Source organism: Notamacropus eugenii, chromosome 2 (assembly GCF_028372415.1).
Source record: "Notamacropus eugenii isolate mMacEug1 chromosome 2, mMacEug1.pri_v2, whole genome shotgun sequence".
Classification (NCBI taxonomy): domain Eukaryota; kingdom Metazoa; phylum Chordata; class Mammalia; order Diprotodontia; family Macropodidae; genus Notamacropus; species Notamacropus eugenii.
Window position 1 is genome coordinate 288,805,348 of NC_092873.1, and position 23,204 is coordinate 288,828,551.

Here is a 23,204-nt window from a genome sequence, read left to right on the forward strand (position 1 = left end):
TCTTTTCTTGGTTCCCAGTCCTCCCTTCTAGTTCATTTTCCAAATGCAAGTCTTCACCAAAGACAGACAAGCTATAACAAAGTAGAAAGTGCATTGCAGTAGTCAGGTGACCTGGATTCTTGTCCAGTTCTCCTACTTACTCTTCAAGCAAGTTACTTAATCTTTCTGGTCTCAGTTTCCCTGGCTGTAACATGAAACTTGATGAAGTCTGACTCCCCTCACAAATATGTCTATTTTGTAAAACAAAATGTTCTTTCACTTTAAAACTTTTCCCCAGGCTTTGTTTGCCATTTTCGCTGCTTCTAAACACCTAGCTTCCCTTGTCCAGTGTTCAGTGCAGCTTTCTGATCCTTTTCCAAACAAAGCAAGTCATCCAGCCTCCTGAGGGGGAAACAAAGCAACAACCTCTGTTTACATAACCAATACAGCCATTGAACACCAACTGTTTCCCTTACCTGACTGGTTCCACATCTCCATATGATGGAAGTCATTCACAGAGGTGTGGATGGACAGGTAGGTAGCCTGGCTGGTGGTAGGGCATTTCCCAGTATACCCCTTACAGGCTGAAAACAGTTAGGGAAGGCTTCCCTGGGTGGTAAAAGAATCAGGCTGCCACCAAAAGGTCAGTACACATAATAACTACAACCATGGGGCAAAGGGCTACTCTAACAGCAATTAGACAATTCTAAATCTATGTTAGGCAACTAGGTGGCTCCGTGGATAGAGCATTGGGCTTGGAGTCAGGAAGACCTGACTTTAAATCTGGCCTCGGAAACTTACCAGCTGTGTGAGCCTGGGCAAGTCACTTAATTTCTGTTTGCCTTAATCTGCTGGAGAAGGAAATGGCAAACCACTCCCGTATCTTTGTCAAGAAAACCCCATGGACAGCTGGCAGGCTATGATCTATGGGGGAATGAAGAATCAGACACAACTGAACAACACAACGATGTATGTATATTATATACATACTTAAGAAGGTCCAAAAGGGCTGCAGTGTGGATTCTGCTATCTTATCTTCTCAGGATGCATTTATATCCCTATAGAATCACTTGGGTTTTGTTTCATCTTCATGCTCTGCAATTTTTTTCATGCTCTGAATTATATATATGGAATCTGTACTTCTCAATGGAAATTAGGAGAAAATTCAAAGGAAGGAAGGAAGAATCGGGTTGGCTATTCTCCTTTTACATTGTGTAGGATTTTTTTGTTATTATGAATGAAAAATTTATCAAGTGCTTACTATGTGCCAAGCCCTGTGCTAAGTCCTGAGGATACAGATGCAAAAATGGGACTGTTCTTGTCTTCAAGGAGTTTATATCCTAATGCAGGAGCCAACACATAGAAGAAGGTTCCGCAACAGAGCAAAGGACAAGCAGGTATGAACTGTTGTTATGATTACCTCTAACATCTGTTTCCCTCTGTCTATGCTGCCTTTCTTTTCCAGGTTACCTTCACCACTTTATAATACTTAAATTTCTATCCTATCTAATCCTCCTCCCCCCGTTCTCTCAACAGACATTTAAATATTTGTGTGTCTGTATACACACACAGACACACACACTGTATATATATGTGTGTGTGTGTATGTGTGTGTGCATGTACACACATGCATATCATATTATAGTACCTCAAATTATATGCCAAATATATATGCATATTATGATAATTATTATATTATGTACACATATATGTGTGTACATATATTTGAAGACTGAATCTCCTTATCTCTCCCAGACTAGAAGCATGGCAGACCCTCACAAGTCAAGCAAATATTTTTAAGTAGCTTTGTACATTGTTAACACAATATTTTTAAGTAGCTTTGTACATTGTTAACACAATATTAAGTAGCTTTGTACATTGTTAACACAATGTTAAACACACAAAGATACAATAGGTCCCCACCTATTCTTAAGATATAGTCTCCATGTGCAAACTACTTAGGACAAATAATGATACCTTTGTTTTTCTGTTGATAGTGTTGCTGAACAGTAGTTCTCAGTTGCGTCCAATTTTTTGTGATCACGTTTGGGGTTTTTCTTGGCGAAGATAATGGAGTAGTTTGACGTTTCCTTCTCTAGCTCATTTTATAGATGAAGAAACTGAGGCAAACAAGGTAAAGTGACTTGTCCAGGGTCACCCAGCCAGTAATCATCTGAAACTAGATTTGAAGTCAGGAAGATAGTCTTCCTGACTCTGGGCCTGTCACTCTATCCACTATGCCACCTAGCTGCCCTCTCTTGATAGCAGGCTGACTCATAATATCTGACCTTGACCAACTGAACTAAACTGAGCTGGTTTTGTCATTTGGGTGCCAGATTTTATGCCATGCAGGAATGCTTTGTGGATTTCATTGGTTGTATTCTTTAGAAGTAGATAGTCTCACTCCTTCACCAGGGAAAGATGCAGCCCAAGTCTGTGCAGACCTTCTCTCTAGCAACCCTCTCATTCAGGCCAGAGATTGCTTTGCAACCTCTGATGATACAGATCCTGAGTTGCTTCTGCACCAAGAATTTTCTGTATTCTTTCCAGCAGATATACCAGATGGGCTGGACTGAGGGGGGCTATTTCTGGAACTTTTAATCCACCTGAATCATTCTAAGCCCCAGGTGTCTGGGTTCTTATGCTGCCCCTTCTCAGACAGGGGGTCTGAAACACTCATTTATACTAAGATGCAAGTAACTGTATGTTGCCTCCCTCTTCCCCAGTGTTTGACCCAAAGGAATAAGTCTCTACTGGTAGAGTTTTAGGCACCATGGACCGTGGTATGCAAAACACAGATCAGGCCAAGATAAGGCCACTTTTATGGGCAAACCAGCTATATAATTCTTGACATTCTTCCAGTTGCTTTCATAGTAACCCTCTAATGTGACCCTTAAGATAATGCTGTGAGATCATCGGTTTGGCGGTTATTATTCTCAAATTTATCTTTATAGATGATAAACCTGAGGTCAAAGTTTAAATGATCTGCCAAAGTCATACAGAGTAGCAGAAGCAGCTAATATTTAGATAGCACTTGCCAGCTCAAAAGAAACATGAGCTGCACAGATTTAGAGACATCTCCCTCCCAAATGGTCATACAAACTATTTGTGCCCAACCTGTGGTAGAGCCTTCCGAGCTTGTATCAGTATGATCAGCCACAGCCAGACACACTGTGCATGGATCCTGACACATCATGATGTCATTTGGGTCCTCTTCTAGCACAAAGAACAAACAATGACTGTACCTACTATGTGCCAGCCCCTATACTGAGTGCTTTGACAATTATTGATGCTCACAGTGATCCTGGGAGATAGGTGCTATCACTATTGTCATTTTACAGATGAGGAAACTGAAGCCAACAGAAGTTAAGTGACTTGCCCAGGGTCACACAGCTTATAAGGATTTGAGGATAGATTTGAACTCGACTCTTCCAGACTCCAGACCCAGTTCCCTGTGCACTGTGGTGCCCACTAGCATCCATAGCAGATCAGTGGAAGGTCATTGGAACAGACTAGTCCTGTCCAAATTGTGAAGGTGGTCCAATTTGTCCTTGGTACTTCCTACTTCCCCTTTCTCCAGTCTTTTTCTCCTGTCATCCCTGCACACCTCTCCCAAGCACCCAATGGTTTTAATTTTACCTGGACCTCCTAAGCTGTAGGTGATTAGAGGCAGTGCGGTATAATGGGAAGGCTCCTTTTTTGAGTCAGGAGACCAGGATTCTAATACTGGCTCTGCCATAGACTGGCTTTGCAGTCCTGGGCATGTGTTTAAGTTTTCCTATCTGAAACACAGTTAGACTAGACCATCATGGTCCCTTCCATCCCTAACATCTTACAAAAATTAACACTTAGTCTTAGTGAATCAATTCCCAGGGGCATGAGCATTTTAAAAGACGGAAATACTTAGCCAAAAGGAATGACTTTCTAATGATGAAATTTCAGGCACCACTGGCACCTGGGTAGAAAGGTATGTGCTTTGGCAGGTGTCATATTAGAGCCTCTGCTATTAAAGCACATAGGTGCCCACTCAGTCTGCCTATACTTATAGCAGCTCCTCTCCAGCTCTTACTGTGCCCCTACAGAGGATTTGGGGGTTGTTTCTGACCCCATGTGACAATGACAACAGCTATCACAGGGTTCCACTGAGACATCAGGAGTGGGACAAAATAAGTAAAAGGCCTGTTCTGTGTCCAGGGACTAGAGTGTAGGCCTGACTGACCTGACCATCTGTGGACATTCAGAGGAAATCCCCCAAGCCAGCTTTCAGTCCAATTAAGAGCCCTCTCAGGCACAGGTATAAAGTGGTCACCAGCAGCCTGGGGCCAAGTGCCACCCAATTAAATGGTACTTTCCCACTTCTCTGCCTAGCGGGCAGTTGCCCCAGCAGCTTTCTGTCCTTGCCCTTTTCCGCCTCTCCATTTTCTTTCACCTCCCCCCATCCCATCCCTCACCACCCTCCTTCGAGGCCCCCTCCTGCCTTTCTGGGAGCCCTGTCTGTAGCTTGCTCACTCTTGCGTGACATGGATTAATCTCATCCCTGCCTTTCCATCTCCCTCTCCTCCTGAGGCTTCCATCCTGTCACATCATCTCCTCCTCAACTCTCTCTCCCCCCACCCACCTCCTCCATGAAACCCTTTCTTACTCACTCCTCTCTACCGGTTTTTGCCTAATTGTCATCAAGGCTTAACCATTAAAGAGGGAACAAGGCATCTCATTTCCTCTGAGTCCTCCCAGTTTGGAAGGGGTTTCCTTGGAGAGGGGCTGGAAATTGGATCATCCTGTTTCTGTGTGTTCCAGCTCCCCCAGCGAACATGCCGGAAATCAGGAGAGCTTCCCTCCCTTAGACACCTTGCGACTTCCTGCCCAGGTTTCCTACGTGTTTGGGGGGGCTGATGCCAAGGTCTGCTGTGCCCTCATCTCCTCCTTCACTTGCCCCCTCCCCTTTACAAACATTTCTCCCCACCCCCACCCCAGTGCAGCATTCTTTTCATTTATACTCCTTTCCTTCTATTGGCTTCCTGGACTCTCTGCTGCCTTTTTCTCTCCCCAGTGACAGCTTCTCCAAACATTGTGAGCTGTGGGCCAATGAAACCTAGGGATGAGAGGGGGGGAGGGAAGGGTGCAGATTTTTAGCCAAGGGCTGTGTTTTTCCTTCACCCTCTCATGGAGAGAACTGGGTGAGGGGTTTGTGACTGACTGCACATTCCAACTCAATTTTCTTTTTATCAATGAAACTATTTCTCACTTAAGGGGAGCTGCAGGCAGATGAATGCTGAGTCTGGTTCATTCATCCTCTCTCAGTGATGGGGGATGGGAAGTAGCTGCTCTGAAATCCCCTCTCTGTGGGCAGTTATGTGCTTCCTTTACCTCCTTTCCGTTCATTTAGTCATTTGTTCAGTAAACATGGGGAAGATACTGTGCTAGATACTGAGTATAAGGATTGATGTCACAAGCCCAGCTCTGAAGAAGTTTAGAAACTAAAGGGAAAAAAAGATGTTCTGAAAATCATTATGATCAAGAGGGAAGCAGTGTGATACAGTGGGGAGAGCAATGGATTTGCAAGGTTTGTGGCTGCTTAGTTGTTTTTCAGTTGTGTTCTTCTCTTGACCCCATTTGGGGTTTTCTTGGCAAAGATGCTGCCATTTCCTTCTCCAGCTCATTATACAGATGAGGAAACTGGTTAGGTGAGTTGTTCAGGGTCACACAGCTAGTCATCGTCTGAGGCAGGAATATGAGTCTGAATCTTCTTGACTTCAGTCCTGCACTCTATCTACTGTACCTAGCTGTCCCTAGGAGGGCCTGGGTTCAAACCCTGGAGCTATCACGTACTGGTTTTTCAGTCTTGTATAAGTCCCCTAACATCTCCCAATTTCCATTTTCTCAGCCAAGGGATTAGACTCAGTAATTTCTAAGGTTTCTGCTAGCTGTAAATCTTCAGTTCTAGGACAGTGGGATAAAGCAAAGGAGAGGACCAGAGTGCCAGCAAACACTGGAAGTCAGAAAACTCACTTTGAGGGAGGAGCTCGTACACAGAAGAGCCTTGAAACAAAGAAGAGACTTCATGAGGGTGAAGGGAGGAGGTGGGGTGGGAGAACAAAGCATGAACAAAACATAAATGTAAGGGTTAGTCTTAAACTTCATTCATAGAATTATAGATGTAGAACAAGAAGAAACCTTAGAAGCTACTGGATCCAAACCCCAGCCCCCTCATTTTAGAGAAGAAGGAGCTGAGGGAGAGAAATTAAGTAACTTACCCAGAGTCAAGCATCTAGTAAACGTCTGAGCAAAAATTTGAACCCTGGACTTTCTGACTTCATGTCCAGTGCTCAATCTACAAGGCCATGCTGTAGAGAGGTATAGTGTCCAAAACAGGGAGGTTTGGATCCCAGTGTATTCTATCCTACTCAGTCAACAAGCATTTATTAAACACTTATGATATGCTGAGACAGTTCCTGCTTTCAAGGCACTCACAACGTAATGGAAGGAACAACATGCAAATAACTATGTTATTGTTGAGTCATTTCAGTCACGTCTGACTCTTCCTGATCCCATTTGGGGTTATCTTGGCAAAGATAATGGAGTGGTTTGCCATTTTCTTCTCTAGCTCATTTTACAGATGACAAAACTGAGGTCAACAAGGTTAAGTGACTTGCCCAGGGTCATTTAGCTTGTAGGTGTCAGAGATGAGATTTGAACTCAGGTCTTACCAACTCGAAGCCCAGAGCTCTATCCATTGTGCCACCTAGCTACCTCAAATAACTATGTACAAACAAGTTATACATAAGATAAATTAGGAGTAATTTCAAAGGGAACTCTAAGATCTCCATATCCAGCCCAAATTCTCTCTTAAGCTACAGTCTTAAATCAACTGTTGGATGTCTTGCAGTCAGCTAAAACTGAACATGTCTAAAACAGATCTCATCTCTTTCCCCCTAAAGCCTCCCCTCTTCCTAACTCCCTGTTAATGTTTTTTTTAAATTTATTTTATTTTCAATTCACAGAACAAAACAAGCATTTCCATAACACAGCACAATAAAAAAGATGATTGCACATAAAACTGCCAATCTACCAAGTACAACTTGCTACTTCCTCCAAATATACAACAAAGTTATCATTAAAATTTCTTTTTTTTCCTTTTTTTCTTCCCTCCTCCACAGCCCTCTCCCTAGAGATGGCTACCATTAGACACAAATTTTGTGTGTGTGTAAAATTATTCTATACATCCTTCTATTTATCAGTTCTTTCTCTGATGCAGGTAGTGTCTTTCTTCATACATCCTTTATTTTCAATTTGCATGTTTATAATAATCAAAATGATTTAGTCACTCAAAATTGTTCTTAAAACAATATTGCTGTTACTTTATACATTGTTTTCCTGGTTCTGTTCACTTTGCTCTTCATCATTTTATGCAAATCTTTCCATGCTCTTCTAAGATCATGGAGCTCATCATTTCTTATAGCACGGTAATATTCCATCACAATTGTATACCACAACTTGTTCAACCATTCCCCAATTGATGGGCATCCCTGCAATTTCCTATTCTTTGCCATCACAAAGAGAGCTGCTATAAACATCCCATTCACATTTGAAGCTATAATACTATGTGCCTTTCCCTTCATCTGATTTTTATTCACCATTTCCTTCCTCAGACTCTTTTTTTTAACCTCCAATCTCATTCCTCCACTTGCCAGAATTGTGGGACTATCTGAAAGTTATCAGCAAAAAAAAAAAAAAAAAAAAGAATCTGGATACCATGTTACAAGAACTTATTCAGCAAAATTGCCCTGAAGTTCTAGAACAAGAAGGTGAAGTAGGAATAGAAAAAATCTACTATTCATCACCTAAAAGAGATCTCTTGTCACTATTGAAGATACCATCATCCTCCCAGTCACCTAAGTTCATAACCTTACTGTCATCCTCAACTCCTCACTGTCACCCACCCCTAAATAACCAATCAGTTGGCAAATCTTGTCATTTCTACCTCCATACCATGTCTCATTTATGTGTTCCCCCACCCTTGATTAACATAGCCACCACCCTAGTTCTGGCCCTTGTTACCTTTCCCCTGGACTACTGCAATAACTTCTAAATGTCTCCTTGCTTAAAGTCTCTCCTCATTTCAATCTATTTTCCACTCTCTTGCAAAGGGACTTGCATAAAGCACAGGTTTGACCAGATACCTCCCTACTTAAACTCCACTGCTTCTCCTATTAACTCTAGCAGTATCTGTCTGTCTGTGTATCTATTTATCTGTCTGTCTGTCTATCATCTCTCTATGTATCCATCCATGCATCCATCCATTTGTCTGTCCTGTCCATTTGTCTGTCTGTCTATCTATCTATCTATCTATCTATCTGTCTGTCTGTCTGTCTGTCTGTCTGTCTGATCTATCTATCTGTCTCTCTGTCTGTCAGTCCATCTATCTATCTGTCTGCGTTTGTCTAATCTATCTAAATGCTTCTATTTGGAATTTAAAACTCTTCACGTATTTTAAAGCCCTTTACATTTTTCTAGACTTCCTATATATTACCTGTCTCACCCCCCACTCACTCTGCAGTCCAGGCACACTGGCCTATTTTTTGCTCCTTACATAAAAGGGCCTACTTCCTCCTACTCTGCCATCTTGGCTGACCTTTCTGCCCCCATGACCCTTTGATTGCCTCCACAGCCAATCAAATAGTCTACTCTTCAAAACTTGGTTAGCCAACCAGAACCAGTTATGGAATGTCTACTCATTCTCCACAGTCTGTCTCCCTAAGGCAATTACTTTATAGATCATCATGATTTTCTGGGAAATAGCTTCCTAGGATACTCATAGGAGAGCAGAGGGATGCTGTCTGTCGAAGGGGGTCTGGAGCACAGATTTCCATTACACATCCCACCCCCCATCTCTCCTAGATTCCATTTTGTACCATAATTATTTGTGGACATGTCAGTTTGTGGCAATGGGAGAAAAATGTCAAGAGAATGGCTAAGGTGAAAATTCATTTAATAGGAATATATATGTAGAACCTATATAAAATTGTATGCCATCTCTGAAAGGGAGGGGAGAGGGAGGAGGAAGGAAGGTGGGGAGGGGGAAAGAGGGGAAGAGAGAGGAGAGGGAGGCAGAAGGAAAGGGAAAAAATCTAAGTTATATAGAAGTGATTGTAGAACACTGAAAACAAATAAAATAATATTTTAAAAAAGAAATAAAGCAAAAAAATTTCAACAGAGCTGAGCTCAGCCCAGGCTCTGACATTTGATTTGCTCTGGGTCACACACCTAGTTATTTCTTCTGAATCTCAGTTTCTTTATCTGTAAAATTATATATAATTAAATAGAAATGATATATCATTATTTGTATCAGTTATCTATAAAATGGAAATTATAATCGCTGTACTTTCTATTTACCTGTATTTTTGGAAAAGTACTTTGCAGTTCTGAAAATGCTACAAATACATGAATGATCACCCCTATTGGCTGTAAACTCCTTGAGCCCAAGGCCTATATCTTATTTATCTTTGTACACTCCCCACCCCCACCAGTGTCTATCAAAGTGCCAAGGATGCTAAACCTGTAATATATGTTTCCTAAATTCCAATGAATGGAATGACCAGGAGTTGGGAAAACTGGATAAGTCTCCCGGCTCCTCTACCTCACAACAGGAGGTGCGATGGTTGTGGGAGCAGTGGATAAAGAAGTCAGGACAAAAAAAAATACTAACTGTGCACGTAGGCAAGTATAATACTAATGAGTTAAAAATCTTCCCCACCTATTGATGGGCTTGCCTGTTAAGGGAAGCTTGATTAGAGGAGGCCTGCACCTTTTGTTAATTTCTAATGAGGCACTGGATTTCAAGAGTTGTGATGCCCTTTGGCTCTGGAAAGTGTATCAGTACTCTGAGGTGAGTTTTTACTTTGGGGCTTACTCATTGGAAGTGTTTGTTTGGTCAGGTGAAACTCTGGGCAGTCGTTAAAAAGCCCCACCCCCACCCCTTTGAAAACCCATTTGCTGGTGCTTCTCTATCTGGTAACTATGTATGTATGTAATGGTCAGACAGTTGGATCTGTCGGTGGATCTGTGATGTATGCATTGATTACAGTCAGACAGTTGGAAACCCAGTCTGTTGATTATTATTTCTTTGTATTTTCTCTGAAGTTCAGGGTGCTGATTTTTCCCCCTTAACTAAATGAATGATATATGTACTTGCTTAAAGTGATTGTTGACCCCTCAAAAGTTGCTTTCCTTTTAGATAAGCAGATTTAAGAACCTGTACAGCAGGTCATCCTGTGTATGCCCAGGTCCTTGCTTTTACAGGAAGTCAGTTCAGTACCCTCAGCCTCAGTTTTTTCCTTTGTAATTATCTTTATATGAAGTCTGTTTATGTAATGGGACTTTTGAAAAATCGGCAAGAGGAGGAGAAAGGGCTTTGGAACTGCATTAGAACCAGTTTGGTGAATAGAAATCATAACACTTTTCAAAATAGGTAGAAGGGAAGCTTCTTGAGAACAGTCTGGGCTTCAGTCTTTGCATCTTTATCATCTATCAAATTGCCTTGCATATAGTAGGCACTTAATAGATGTTTAATACAATTCAATCCAACAAGCACTTATTAAGTTAAATTGCTTCAGACTAGAAATTAAAGAGTTGGTGAAATATCACACATCTTAAAAAAAAAAGTACAGTTAAGCCATCTGGCTCTTCTCCCCACAGCCCCACTTTTATATTTTTTTTACATTCTTTTTAAAAAAATTTTGAGTTCCAAATTTCTCCCTCCATCCCTCACCTTCCCCCATCCCTAAGATGGTAAGCAATTTAATACAGGTTATATTTTTCTTCATAAATAGTGTCTTTCTTAATTACATATAAAGACAATTTTTATCATTCATTTAAAAAAAATTTTGAGTCCCTAAATTTCTCCACTGATGTACTTACTACCCATATCCTCCAGGGATGAAGAGTTACTGCTAGATGTTCATGCTTTTGTTCAAATTTGAAAAGTCAATCTGCTCATCCAGTCAGACTATAAGCTCCATTAGGGCAGGGACTGTATGTTTAACCTGTAGAGTATATCCCACCAAACAGTCTTCATAGGATCAGAGGTTTGAAACTTGAAGAAACCTCAGAGGTGCTTAGGTTCAACTGTCTCGTTTCACAGATTAAGTTATTTGCCTAGGGTCACACAATAAGCCCAGTACATCTAGACTCTACTATCCTTCCTAAACTTACCCTATATTCAAGAGGAAGGAGAACCTTAGTACAAACCTTTCTAAGAGAGGAAGGCCCAGTTTTTCTGAAACTCTTAATAGAGCTTTACTTTCACAAAGAGGCATTGACTAATGGAAAGATGGACTCACAGCTGGATTTGGGTGAAATCAAATTAGCCAATCAATGAATAATTTGCAAGCACTTAGGATCTATAAGGCATGTGTTATGTGCCTAAAGGAGACAGAGATAGAAAGACAGCAGGATATAATGCATTGATTCGCAAAGTATTGTTTGAGAGCCCCGAGGCATCCTGGGACACTCACAGAGTCCATGAAGTCAAAAGTATTTTCATAATGATGATAAGAAGCTATTTGTCTATTAAAATGTGCCTCTCTTTTTCAGCTACATAACTGGGTGAGGATTTTCTTCCTATACTTTAATTAAAATAATATATTATAGTTAATTGTATTCAAAAAAGAACAAAAACAGTTGCTATTTACATTCACTCTGAGCCACCAAAACCCAAACATTGAATAAGTGAGGCTTGGGCTAGGACCAATTATTGGTCAATTAGTGAAAGCCAGAGAGATTTGGGTTTAAAGACATAGTCAAGTAGCTTCCAGATTGATTCTTTTGTGAAGGCAAACTAGATCATTTTTTGCCTCAGTTCTTACCTAGCCTGCAATTAATGAATGGGCACTGCCTCAAACTGAGAACTGGGAAAGATCTTAGCTTAAAAAGGCCAAGGTCTCCCTTTACATCTGACACCATTGCCAGTGAGCTTGACCTGTGTCTTGACACCGGACTCCAATGACCAGAGGAGAGAGTGAAGCTGTTGACTCTGAATAGCTCTGCCTCACTTAAATTCAATTCACTTGCAAGTCGAGATATCACCCTGCTAATGTCACTGGTAATCTTCGAGAAGCAAGGACTGACTCACAACAGTAATCTAATTCAAAAAGGACCAAAATGTCTTCACTATGTTGGGGTGAATGCACATTGTGTCCGACTGTGGCTGATCAGACCAATAGGACCTCAGAAGGTTTTACCATGGTCAGGCACAAACAGTCCGTTTGAATGTATTATAACGCAATGAATGAAGGCAGAAGATAGGAGAACCTAGCTGTCTTCTATTAAACCAGACATTAAAGAGATTTGTAAAAATACATAAAACAATGCCACTCTTCTCACTAATTGTTTTTGTGTTGGAAAATAGCTGTTTTCATTAAAACTTTACTTATGTTAACATGTAATGTGTTTATTATTTTTGAAGAAATTGATAAGAATATTGTTCTGATTGCAAATGAAGTAAATATTAATAGATATAACCTTTTGGGATACTCAATAATTTTTAAATCTGTGAAGGGGCCCTGAGGTCAAGAGTTTGGCCTTAATCTTAATCTCAAAGAATCACTGGTGTAATGATGATAAATTAATAGTAATATTTATATAGCTTTTAAAAATTTACAAAGCACTTTAGATATATTTTCTCATTTGCTCCTCACAACAACCCAAGGAGGTAGACACTATTATTCTTCCCATTTTACAAATGAGGAAGCTAAGTCTAAGAGAAATTAAGCAACTTGACTATCATTACATAGCTAGTAAGTGTCTAAGGCAAGATTTGAACTCAGGTCTCTCCGACTCCAAATCTAGCACTCTATCCACTATGCCACCTAGTTACAATGGATAGAAAACTGACCTTGGAATCAGGAAGAGCTAGGTTTAAATATCACTTCAGACACTTAATAGCTGCAGGATTTAGGCATATCACTTAACTTCTCTGTTCCTCATTTCCTCAAATGAGAATTTTGGACCTCACGGCCTAAGAGGTCTTTCCACTTTCAAAATCTATGATCCTGTGACAAAAGTCGGTCTCTGCCACACATTCTTCACCCATGGAATTTATAGTCTGACAGGAAGGATAAGAGATAGACACATGAAAATAAACCAACAGAAGGCTGGAAAGACCAGTGACAAATGCACGATCCAGACAATGATGCTATAGGAGATGCTAGAAAGAGGCAATCCAGGTGGAGAGAAGAAAGTACCAGGTGGTAAACTGCAGATTCAGGCCCGGTGGATGTTTCCTGCTAATGAGGAGAGAAAAAAAAAGACAGCTGATTTGGAAGCCAGTAGAATCATATCAAGAGCGTGACTGAGAACCAAGCAAGGTTTGCCATCAGGTATGGAGGGGGAGGTTGGCAGGGCTTTGGTAAAGTTAAGACAAGAAACTAAAGAGAACATCTAAGAACTCAAGGATGAGAAGTCTTAGCTGCTTCTCGGGGTCTGAGGAAGGGAACAGGGCTGGGAATGGTAGCTTTCCCCCAAACTCACCTTCAGATTAAGGCAATAGTCTGAGAGGCGGGAATGCATCCCAGGAAAGGATTTTGAGATCTTTGATGCCAAATTTAAGGAGAGAAGGGAGTGGAGGAAGGGAGTATTGAAATGCAGAGAAGGAATCAGTGAAGCCAGACTTCAAAGATACCCCTGATGTCATAGTGGAACCTAGATACAGGAGACTTGGGTTTTAATCCTTGCTCACATTTCCTAATTGTGTAAATCTGAGCAAATCCCTCATAACCTGTCCCCTCCCTACTTTGCCAGTCATATTTCATGTCCTTCTGATGGGGTGGTTGGTGGCATGTACTTGGGCCCCAGTTCAAAAATCACATTTCTCCCTAGTCTCAAAACACTATCCCAGGCAGTTTCTCCCCAGCCCAAGGATGAAGGCTGCCCTAGCAACAACTATTACCTCCCTTCCTGCTATAGTAGCCAGCCGAACCTACAGAACTCGTTAGGCTTAACGGGCTGTGCACTGGATCGTAATGACATTTACTAATCACTGACCAATCATATGCATCCTAGACTTGGACATACCTATACTACCTTACATTAATCTTAACTAACAAGACATTAACGAAAGAAGCCTGATTTTTCTGATCAGCCCTGACCGTTGGTTGACTTAGTGACTTAGTGATGTTTCAGGCCTAAAACCACACCTCCATGTAGCCCGCCCCTTGGGCTATTTTCCAATGAATTTTGGGTAAAATACTTACACAGAAGATACCAAAAGTGCATGTTCCTTTAAGAACTGACCACTCCCTGGAAGGTGTGTGTTCTTCCTTCATTGCCAAAGAAGACCATGCCATCAGAGAAATAATAACATGACTTGCACTTGACTTTGCTTTGAGTGAGGGAGGGCTGTGCGGGTCACCAGCCTCACTTCTCCTCCAGAGCCATCTGAATCCAGTGACCAGATATTTATCAGGATGACTGGAGATGACCCAGGATGAGGCAGTTGGGGTTAAGTGACTTGCCCAAGGTCACACAGCTAGTGAGTGTCAAGTGTCTGAGGTGAGATTTCAACTCTGGTCTTCCTGACTTCTGCACTGGTGCTCTATCCACTGCACCACCTAACACTCCCTAATCCCACCTTGTATCACCAGGTTAGCATATTTGGCACAAGTGACTATAGAATATCCTATATAAACTTTCCCTGTACCCCTCTAAGGTTGAAGGTTCCCTAAGAACTCTTGCCTGCTGAAAAGCATAATAAATCCTTACCTTGACTTCAACAATGCTTGAATCTGTGAATTCTTCTCCGGACGACCTGCCCCTGGTACGCTGGTCTTTATGGGGTCTCACCCCACCCCCCCTTCTAGCCCTCATCATTCCCACTGGCCATGATCAAGTGACATTGGCCTCTTTGCTGCTCCTCATGAAAGGTACCCGATCTCCCCACTCTATGTCTTTTCAGTGGCTGTCCCATACCTAGAAATCTCTCTGCCTCCTCTAAATCTCAGCTAAATTCTCCTCTTCTGCAAGAAGCCTTTTGCATTTCCTCTTAACTCTAATTTCTTCCCTTCATTATCTCAAATTTTTCCTTGCATATTGACCCCTGAACAATTTTTTTTGTCTTTTTTTTTTTCAAATATACCCAGCTCTTCGCACAGGGACGGGGAAGGAGGAAGTCCCTAGTACATAGTATGTATTTCAAGAAACTATTTATGGAATTGACTTGTTGACGGGGTTGTTGCAAGTGGTTTTGTAAACCTCAAAACACTGTGTAAGTCTGAACTTATCTAGAGCTAGAACAAAGTAGGGTCTGATTCCCCCCTCTGCTGGCTGCTTGGAGAGGGACAAATGAGAGGAAGCGTGCAAAATGTTTTGAAAACCTGAAAGTGGTACATAAAATCAGCTATGATTATTGCTAGTCATGGATCCCTAAGTCATGTTCAACTTTTCTGAGTCTCAGTTTCCCAAATATATAAAATGGAAATAATAATACTTGCGCCCCCTCCATTTGTTTTGAAGGTATACAATGTTGTAAGTCTGTTTCTATAAATGGTTTGATTATCATTACTACTATTATTAAGTGTTGCAAGTTGAAGGAATTCTTTTTTTACCTTAGTAGGTTGTATTTACTCAGGAGTACAGATCATCAGTAAATGTTTGTAGAGCAGTTTTTAAGGCAAGGTGCTATGCTGCAGGTCAGCCCAGGAAGACAATTATAATTGACCTTCACATGGGATGTTCCAAAAGTCTTCCTATAGTTTTAAGCTAGTAAGACTTAAAATTATCAAAGCTTAAAACTACAGGAAGACTTCTGGAACACCCTCTACTACAGAGTTTTAAAGCATGCCCAAAACTTTGTGGATATCATCTCATTTAAGCCTTACAACTGCCCTACAAAAGGGACAGGTGCCACAGGTATGATTAGCCCTATTTTCCAGATGAGGAAACTGAGGCTCAGAGGAGTTAGGTGATTTTAGTTCATGGTCATGCAACTAATAATGTCACAGGTGGTATTTGAGCCCAGACCTTCCTGGCCTCCAAGCAATCCTAAATCCAACACTATCCAAAGCTGCATCTTTAAATAATAATAATTTTTTTCAAATGGACTTGATAAATATCAACAAATAAGCCAAGTTAAGTTGCCTTTCTACAAAGGGAACTCAGGATCCAGTTTCAGAGACAAGATAAGCCAACATGCATAGGAACTGAGTACGATTCAGTTTCCTAAGCAACAAAGAGTGCAGTTGATTAGAACAGTAAGTTGTGAGAGGAAAGAGAGAGATCAGAGAAGAGTTCTGGGAGAAGGTAGGGCTTGAGTTGGCCTCTGAAGGACAGTGGGGAATAAAGGCTGTAGGATTATAAATCACAGAAATTAGAAGTTTTGGAAGGTCCTTTTAGATCTAGTAATGGGATATCATACACTTAGGGTGAGCATCCCCACTTCTGCTCCCTTGTCTACAGTCAGGGGAGGTACTAATCCTAGGACTGGCAGGTTCCCATCTCCCTTCTGTTATTTTTCTGGATAAGTTTGGCCCAAATTGGATCAGCCAGTCTTGTATCATGTACAGGAATGGAAAATGAGCCTTCCCTAGAGGGGAGGATAATAGGGATGAGTAAGAAAGGAATGAGCCAGCATTGAAAATGGAAGGAAAGGGGTGAAGGTCTGCTCTGCCTCCTCTGGCTCTGGACTGGGTCAGGGAGAGGTTCACATGTACCGAATGATGCGGTAGAATCCGCCTCTGGGATACAGGACCACAAGTTCCTTTCTCTGATGCCTGGAAGATTTGCTAGAGGTTCTGTATATTTTGATGACGAGCATCAAGAAAATGGAGCTGGACAGACTGGTTCAGTGCTAATGTTCTTCTACAGATTCTGTGGGCAAAGGGGTGACAGGCAGCACAGGGGGCCACGGAGCTGATCTGATTCAGCTGATCTGGGACCTGAGAGAAATGAGGAATGATTCACAGGTGAGTCCCACCACCACATACACCATCTGTGTTAAACACCCCCCTACCCCAACTTCCCCACCCCCTCGTCCCCCCATCTTCTAAATAACCATTATATGACATGATTTTGGTGACCACAGTCTTCATCCTCTGGCTGCCGCTGGATGCCAGGGGCTGTTCCCAGTAGGGGCTTGCAAAGTCAAGAAGTTTATAAGTACCTACTGTGTGTCAGGCACTGTGCTAAACTTGTCTTTACCCTGATACAGTGAAGCCATAAGATTAGAAGTTTAGGGCTAGAACTGAGTACAAACCTCTCTCCTCTGAGCCCTCAGCAGCCAGATCATCAGCTCATGCACCTTACCTTTCTCTTGCCAGTCAGTCAACAACAACTTGTTGAGTATTTGCTATGTGCCAGGCTCTAGAGGTACAAAGAGAGGCAAATAGAGTTAGAGTTACTGAGCTCAAGAAGCCCACATTCTTTTGGGGTAAAGAAGGTACAAATAACTACGCATGTAAGATATACAAGGTAATTTTGGAGGAACAGGGCGGAGAGGGTAGAAGGGGAAGGAAATATCTGGTCAGAAGGTAGGATTCCTAAGGGGAGCTGAAGAGCTAGAAATCAGAGTAGAGAAGGCACTCTGAGAAACACCCGTCAGGATCCTTTGGCTCTCCAGACCAGAGGGAAAAGTTATCTCTACCTTATTTATCTCAAAGTGGTTCCTGCCTCACTGTGTGGCCAAGGGCAAATCACTTAACCTCTCCACGTGACTTTCCTTATCTAGAAATATGTTGTTTTGTTTTTATTGTCATACCCAGCTCTCTGGGATCCCATTTGGGATTCTCTTGGCCAAGATACTGGAGTGATTTGCCATTCCTTTCTCCAGCTCATTTTACATATAAAGAAACTGAGATAAACAGGTGCCCAGGATCACACAGCTAGTGTCTGAGGAAGATGAGTCTCCCTGACTCCAGGCCCAGGGCGATATCCCTATACCCCCTAGTTGCCCATCGAAAAATAGAAAACAGATAAAGTCTTACTGGTGGCACTTGTTATAGCTCATATATAAAGTGCTTTGCAAATCTAAAAGTATTGCAGAAGTCAGCCATTATTCTAACCAGCTGGGGCAAGTCACTTGATTTCTCAAAGTATCAATTCTCTTATCTGTAAAATGTGGATAATAACCCTGCAGGACCTACCCCTATTTGGTGGCTATGAGCAAAGAGGTTTTGGTTTTGGGGGGGTGGGGTTTGGACAAATCCTTCAGTTTGATCAGTTTGGGAAGTTCCCCGGGAAGAGTTCCCGGAACGGAAGCAGAGGAGTACTCTTATCTTGATAGAGAACTTGCCCTAAGGCATTAAGAAACAGAGGGACTAATCCAGGTTCCAAGGCTGTTCTGATGCCCATTTAAAGGGCTCTCCACACCTCCAGAATCTACAAAGGTCCCAAGCTAGGGCCTGATTTATTTTTTGGTTGGATGTTTAGACTTGAAAAAGTGATGGGAAAATGTTAATAATGCAGATTAAGCTGAAAGGGTGTGCCTATGTCCTTCCCACCTAGTCAGTGGTTAAACTTTTACCAGCACTCCTCTGCCAGGGTCACACAGATGTCCGGAGTCAGGTACGACTTGAATCTGGGTTTCCCTGATTAGAGCTATATCCACCATGCTACCTTGCCTTTGGAAGCTGCTTTGCAATTTTTTTAAATGTGATATAAATGCGAGTTATTATTATTGTTTTTAATATTGTTGTTAATATTATTAATATTATGTGATGTTGATCATTTTGCTATAGTGCACTATAGAGGAAGACAGTTAGCCCCTGAGTCAAGGAGACCTGGGTTCAGGTGCTCCCTCTGACACATACTAACCCTCAGCAAATCTGTTTGCCTTAATCCTCTGAAGAAGGAAAGGGCAAACCACTCCAGTGGCCTTGACAAGGAAACCCAAGAACAGTGTGACCCACAGGATCACCAAGGGTTGGACACAACCAGATAAGTGCTTTCCAAATACTGTCTCATTTATTCTCCACAATAACTTTTCGGGAGGTAGTTGTTCTTGTGATCCTTAAAGATAAGGAAACTGAGGCAAACAGCGGTTAACTGACTTGCCCCGGGTCACACAGTTAGCAAGTGAACTCAGATCTTCCTGACTCCAGGCTCAGAGCTCTATTCATTGTGCCACCAAGCTGCTAGTTTATTAGAACTCTAATAAGCCACATTCTAGACATACCAGTCCTTGCTTCCAATTCCAGGGATTCCCCCACAGGACAATAAATGCCCTAGTCAATGGCTGGTAACAGTGGCAGAGAAGTATGGGGCTCTGCTCCTAGACTGGATACTTCCAATCCAAGATGTATTTATTAAAGGCCAAGTGCTAGACACTCGTGCCAGACAAAACCAAAGCAGCTGATCCCTTTGTAAATCATGCTGAGGATATTAGATAGCATCCAGGCTGAGGCCTATCCAGGCTATGGGTCTATCCCATAGCATTTCCCTAGAGACTTTTCCTCCACCAAACCTGTATACTGCACCCAAAGTCCCCAACTCCCAAATTCTCCCCTGTAGAATGTACTTTACTTGAAGGCAGAGACTGTATCCCCTGGCACCTTGCACAGTGTCCGAAATATAGAAGTGATCGATAAAAGCTTGGTGAAATGAACCCTCTTGTGCAATCTCTGAAGGGGCCAGAATGAGAGATGAGCCCTCTGCCTGTTGTATCACTTCACCCCTGTTATCACAACCCACTTCCCATGCTCAAAGCCAACTGGATTCCCAATTTGCTCTCTTTCTAACTCTCCAAAACCCTGCTTACACTGGGAATTATTCCAGTAAGAATGGGTAGAAGCTGGGTCAGGGGCAGGGAGGTCAGTTACACTCAGTCTCATTACTTAAACAAGTCTGACTCAGACAAAAGTCACACTGCAGGCTGCTGGCATACTATAAAATCTTCATTACTTTCACAACAGCCAGGTATACAAGGTCCTTTAGCCTTGACCCTCACAGGTGCCCAGCGTCACCTTTACCTTCCAGGTCATCATTAATCCACCCTTGTTGATCCTGATATAGTGGTTTTTCATTCTGCCCTAAATTCCAGAACTGTAACCATGGCAGGACAAGGAAGCTTTGCCCTTGGGCACCGGTTATAGAGGGTGTACTTCAGTGCAGGGCTGACCTCCACTCTATCTTACCCCTCCAAGATTGGGGAGAAGCCTCTCCACAACTGGGCTCATGCTTATGTCTCCTCAGGGTCTGTGCCTTCCCCAGAATGCAAAGGACAGTGTCCAGCCTCCCACTCCAACTAAGAGTACCCTGCCAGGTGTTGTGTGAAGGTAGGTATTCTCCCCAGGTGCAGAAATGCCTACTTATAAATTGTTGGGTTCCATCCAGTCTCTTTTGGTCTAATCTGTTACTCTAAACCCTATCAAGTTTCTCTTCTCCAAATCCTTTCTCTCTGTCTGGACACAACCTGCTAAGCAATTGCTTCCTGCTGTCTAGGAACATCCTAAGTGCTTACTTAATAAATGCTTTTAAACATTGACATTCATCAATGTGAGTAAATTAGTAATAACCAGGATGGTGGTGACCAGGTACCTTCCCTTTCCCCATTCACTACCCTTTTTCCTTATTAGCTGGTGCAACCGTCTGTTTGCCTCAGTTTCCTTATCTGTAATATGGGGATAATAATAGCACCTACCTCACAGGGTTTTTGTGAGGATCAAATGAGATAATAAGCACTTAGCATAGTGCCCAGCACATCGTAAGGACTATGTAAAAGTTTGCTCTGTTTTCTTTTAGTACTCTTGGTGTTTGTCATTTTTGTTCCTGACTCCTCTTTGCTAAGGTGTTAATTAATTAAAGCATTAGCTAGGAATGGACGGAATGCTCCCCTAATTGCTCTGTTTGCATGCTGTCTTCGTTAGATTTTAGGCTCCTTGAGGACAGGGACAGTCTTTTGGCTCTCTTTGTATCCCCAAGGCTTAGCACTCCCCTCTCAGCACTGAATGGGAGCTTAAAGAATGTTTACTGGATTGAATGTTGACTGAATTGAATGTTAAGCAGAAACAGAGCAAAGTTTGGAAGGTACTCCTCCTGGAGACAGAAAAGACAATAGGAGAGAATATGCCCTGGAGGTATTTGGGGAAATGCTTCAGGTTTGTTCTTAGTTAAGTCTTCTAAGTAACTATCCCTTTATAAAAGCTACTGAGGTGAAGGGATTAAATGGAACCTGGGAGATGGGAGTTACGGTGTGGGCAGCAGCAGGGGTTAAAGCCCTCAAGGAAAGGGAATCCCCAAGCCCCTGAGGCTACCCCAGAAATTGCCCTTAATTTGCAGTTTACAATCTCAGAGTCACCTGAAGCAGTGAGAGGTTCTGTGGCTTGTTCTACTGAGGGGAAAATGTTGCGGGCCAGCAATACACATAGTAGGTACTCAGTCAATACTTACTGATAAAACCAAGAGAAAGGGATCTGCTTCCATCCCAGCTGGTTTCCCCAGCACTGCTTGCTGTCTCCACAGTGGGCTTTTTCTTTTCTTTTTCCACAAATAGGAAACCCAAACCTTTCCCTGGACTCCAGCCACATTCCCGTGTTCAGATCTTCATTGGTTTCCCAGGTCACAGAAGAGGAGGCAGCTTTCAAGAACCCCCTGAGTCTTGAGCCTCAGGCCGAGTTTTCTCAGTTTCTGCTAACACCATCTCTAGTGGCTGCCGGCTTAGGCAGCAGCCCACATCTTTCCCTGGAAAGCTCTGGGCTGGGATTGGCCAATGTCAGCTCAGAGATAGCTTTGGGGGGCTCTCCGGCAGATCCAGATCCAGCCCCTGCTGTCATGGGGGGGTGGGGTGGGGTGTTGGAATGGATGCCACAGTTCAAGTGATACAGCTTCTTGCTGGGGTGTTAAGAGTCTGATCTAGAAAGAATGACCTTGTTATCCGTGGCTCCTGCTTCCCTCTAGCTTGCTAGGTTTTTTCCAGGACAGGCAATCTTAGGTTTATTCTCTCCCTTCCTCCCACTTTGTTGTCCCTTTTGGGGTGGGGGAGGATGGGGAGGAACACAAAGAGGGAAAGCTTATGTTTCCAGGTATGAATAGAGCTTTGGAGATGGGGGGAGAAGGGAAGGGCCAATGGGAAGGTTTTCCCTGGTTTAGAAGAAATTGTCCCTGATTAGGCCAGGTATCTCGAGTAAATTACTCAATCTCCTCCTGGCAAAAGCTCAGTTCACATGCCACCTCCTTCAGGAGGTCTTTCTTGATTTCTCCCAGGTTTTAGTATTCACTCAAGAAACCATTTTGCATATAAAAGATATTGTGTACACTTTTGAAATGGACATTATTTTGCCCCCCACGCCCTCCCCCCCCCCCCATCCGGAGCCCCTGGGTTGAGATAATGTCTGTTGAGTTTCTAGGCAGGGTTGGGCCTAGTAGCCACTTTCTGTTAGTGGCTACACTTTCTGTTGTACCCCTTTGCCTAGCAGCTGCCTGGGCCCCCCTCTCTGTTGTACCCCTTTGCCTAGCAGCTGCCTGGGCCCCCCTCTCTGTTGTACCCCTTTGCCTAGCAGTACCTAGGAATCCCTGTCAAAACTGTTCTGTGAAAAATGTGTGCTATTGGAACCGCAAGGCTGTACCGGGAAGTGCTAAGGTGCTTAAAAGGCACACACACCTTTGTTCAGGGCTGCCTCTTTTGAGGACAGCCGCCGGCTAATAAAGACGCTCCCAAATTCTCAATTGACTCTTGCCTGTGCTTGTCTCGGTCTGTCCATTTCACTTTCATATATGAACACATATATGTGTATATGTTTATGTGTGTGTATATATGCATACTATCCACGCAAACATATAGATAGATATAGATATACGTAATTTGGCCCCTAAACACCTCCTATTTCATCTTATTTTGGAAGCTAAGCAGGATCAGACCTGGTTGGTACATGGATGGGGACATTCTCCAGGAATGCTGTACTCTGACAGAGTCTGAATAGTCAGTCTGAAAGTCAAGAAGACCCAGATTCAAGTCCTGTCTGTTGAATGTTGTGCGGCCATAGGCAAGCACAAAGTCTCTCAATGTTCCAGACAATTCTCTAAGACTATAAACTGCAGAGATGACAACAATCTGCACTTGTACAGTCAATTCCCTACACTGATGAAATCATAGTTCTTGTCCTACTACCTCCCTATTTGATTTGAATACATATTATATACATTTTTAAAAATTGTATTTATCTGTGTACAAATATCTCTTGCAGAGGCAGTGTGGTACAGTGGATAGAGAGCCAGCCTCTGAACCAGGAGGACCAGGGTTC

General features: G+C 42.6%; 1 long non-coding RNA gene across 2 annotated transcripts; it reads left to right on the top strand.

The window, feature by feature from the left end:
* Positions 1–456: 456 nt before the first annotated feature.
* LOC140527386 (uncharacterized) lies at positions 457–22,629 on the top strand. Of its 2 annotated transcripts, XR_011974784.1 has the most exons (4): positions 457–1,376; positions 16,837–16,934; positions 20,158–20,240; positions 21,458–22,629. It is a non-coding gene; the product is annotated as an uncharacterized lncRNA (long non-coding RNA). The 2 variants fall into 2 exon arrangements; XR_011974785.1 differs by lacking the exon at positions 16,837–16,934 and having other exon boundaries at positions 465–1,376.
* Positions 22,630–23,204: the final 575 nt, after the last annotated feature.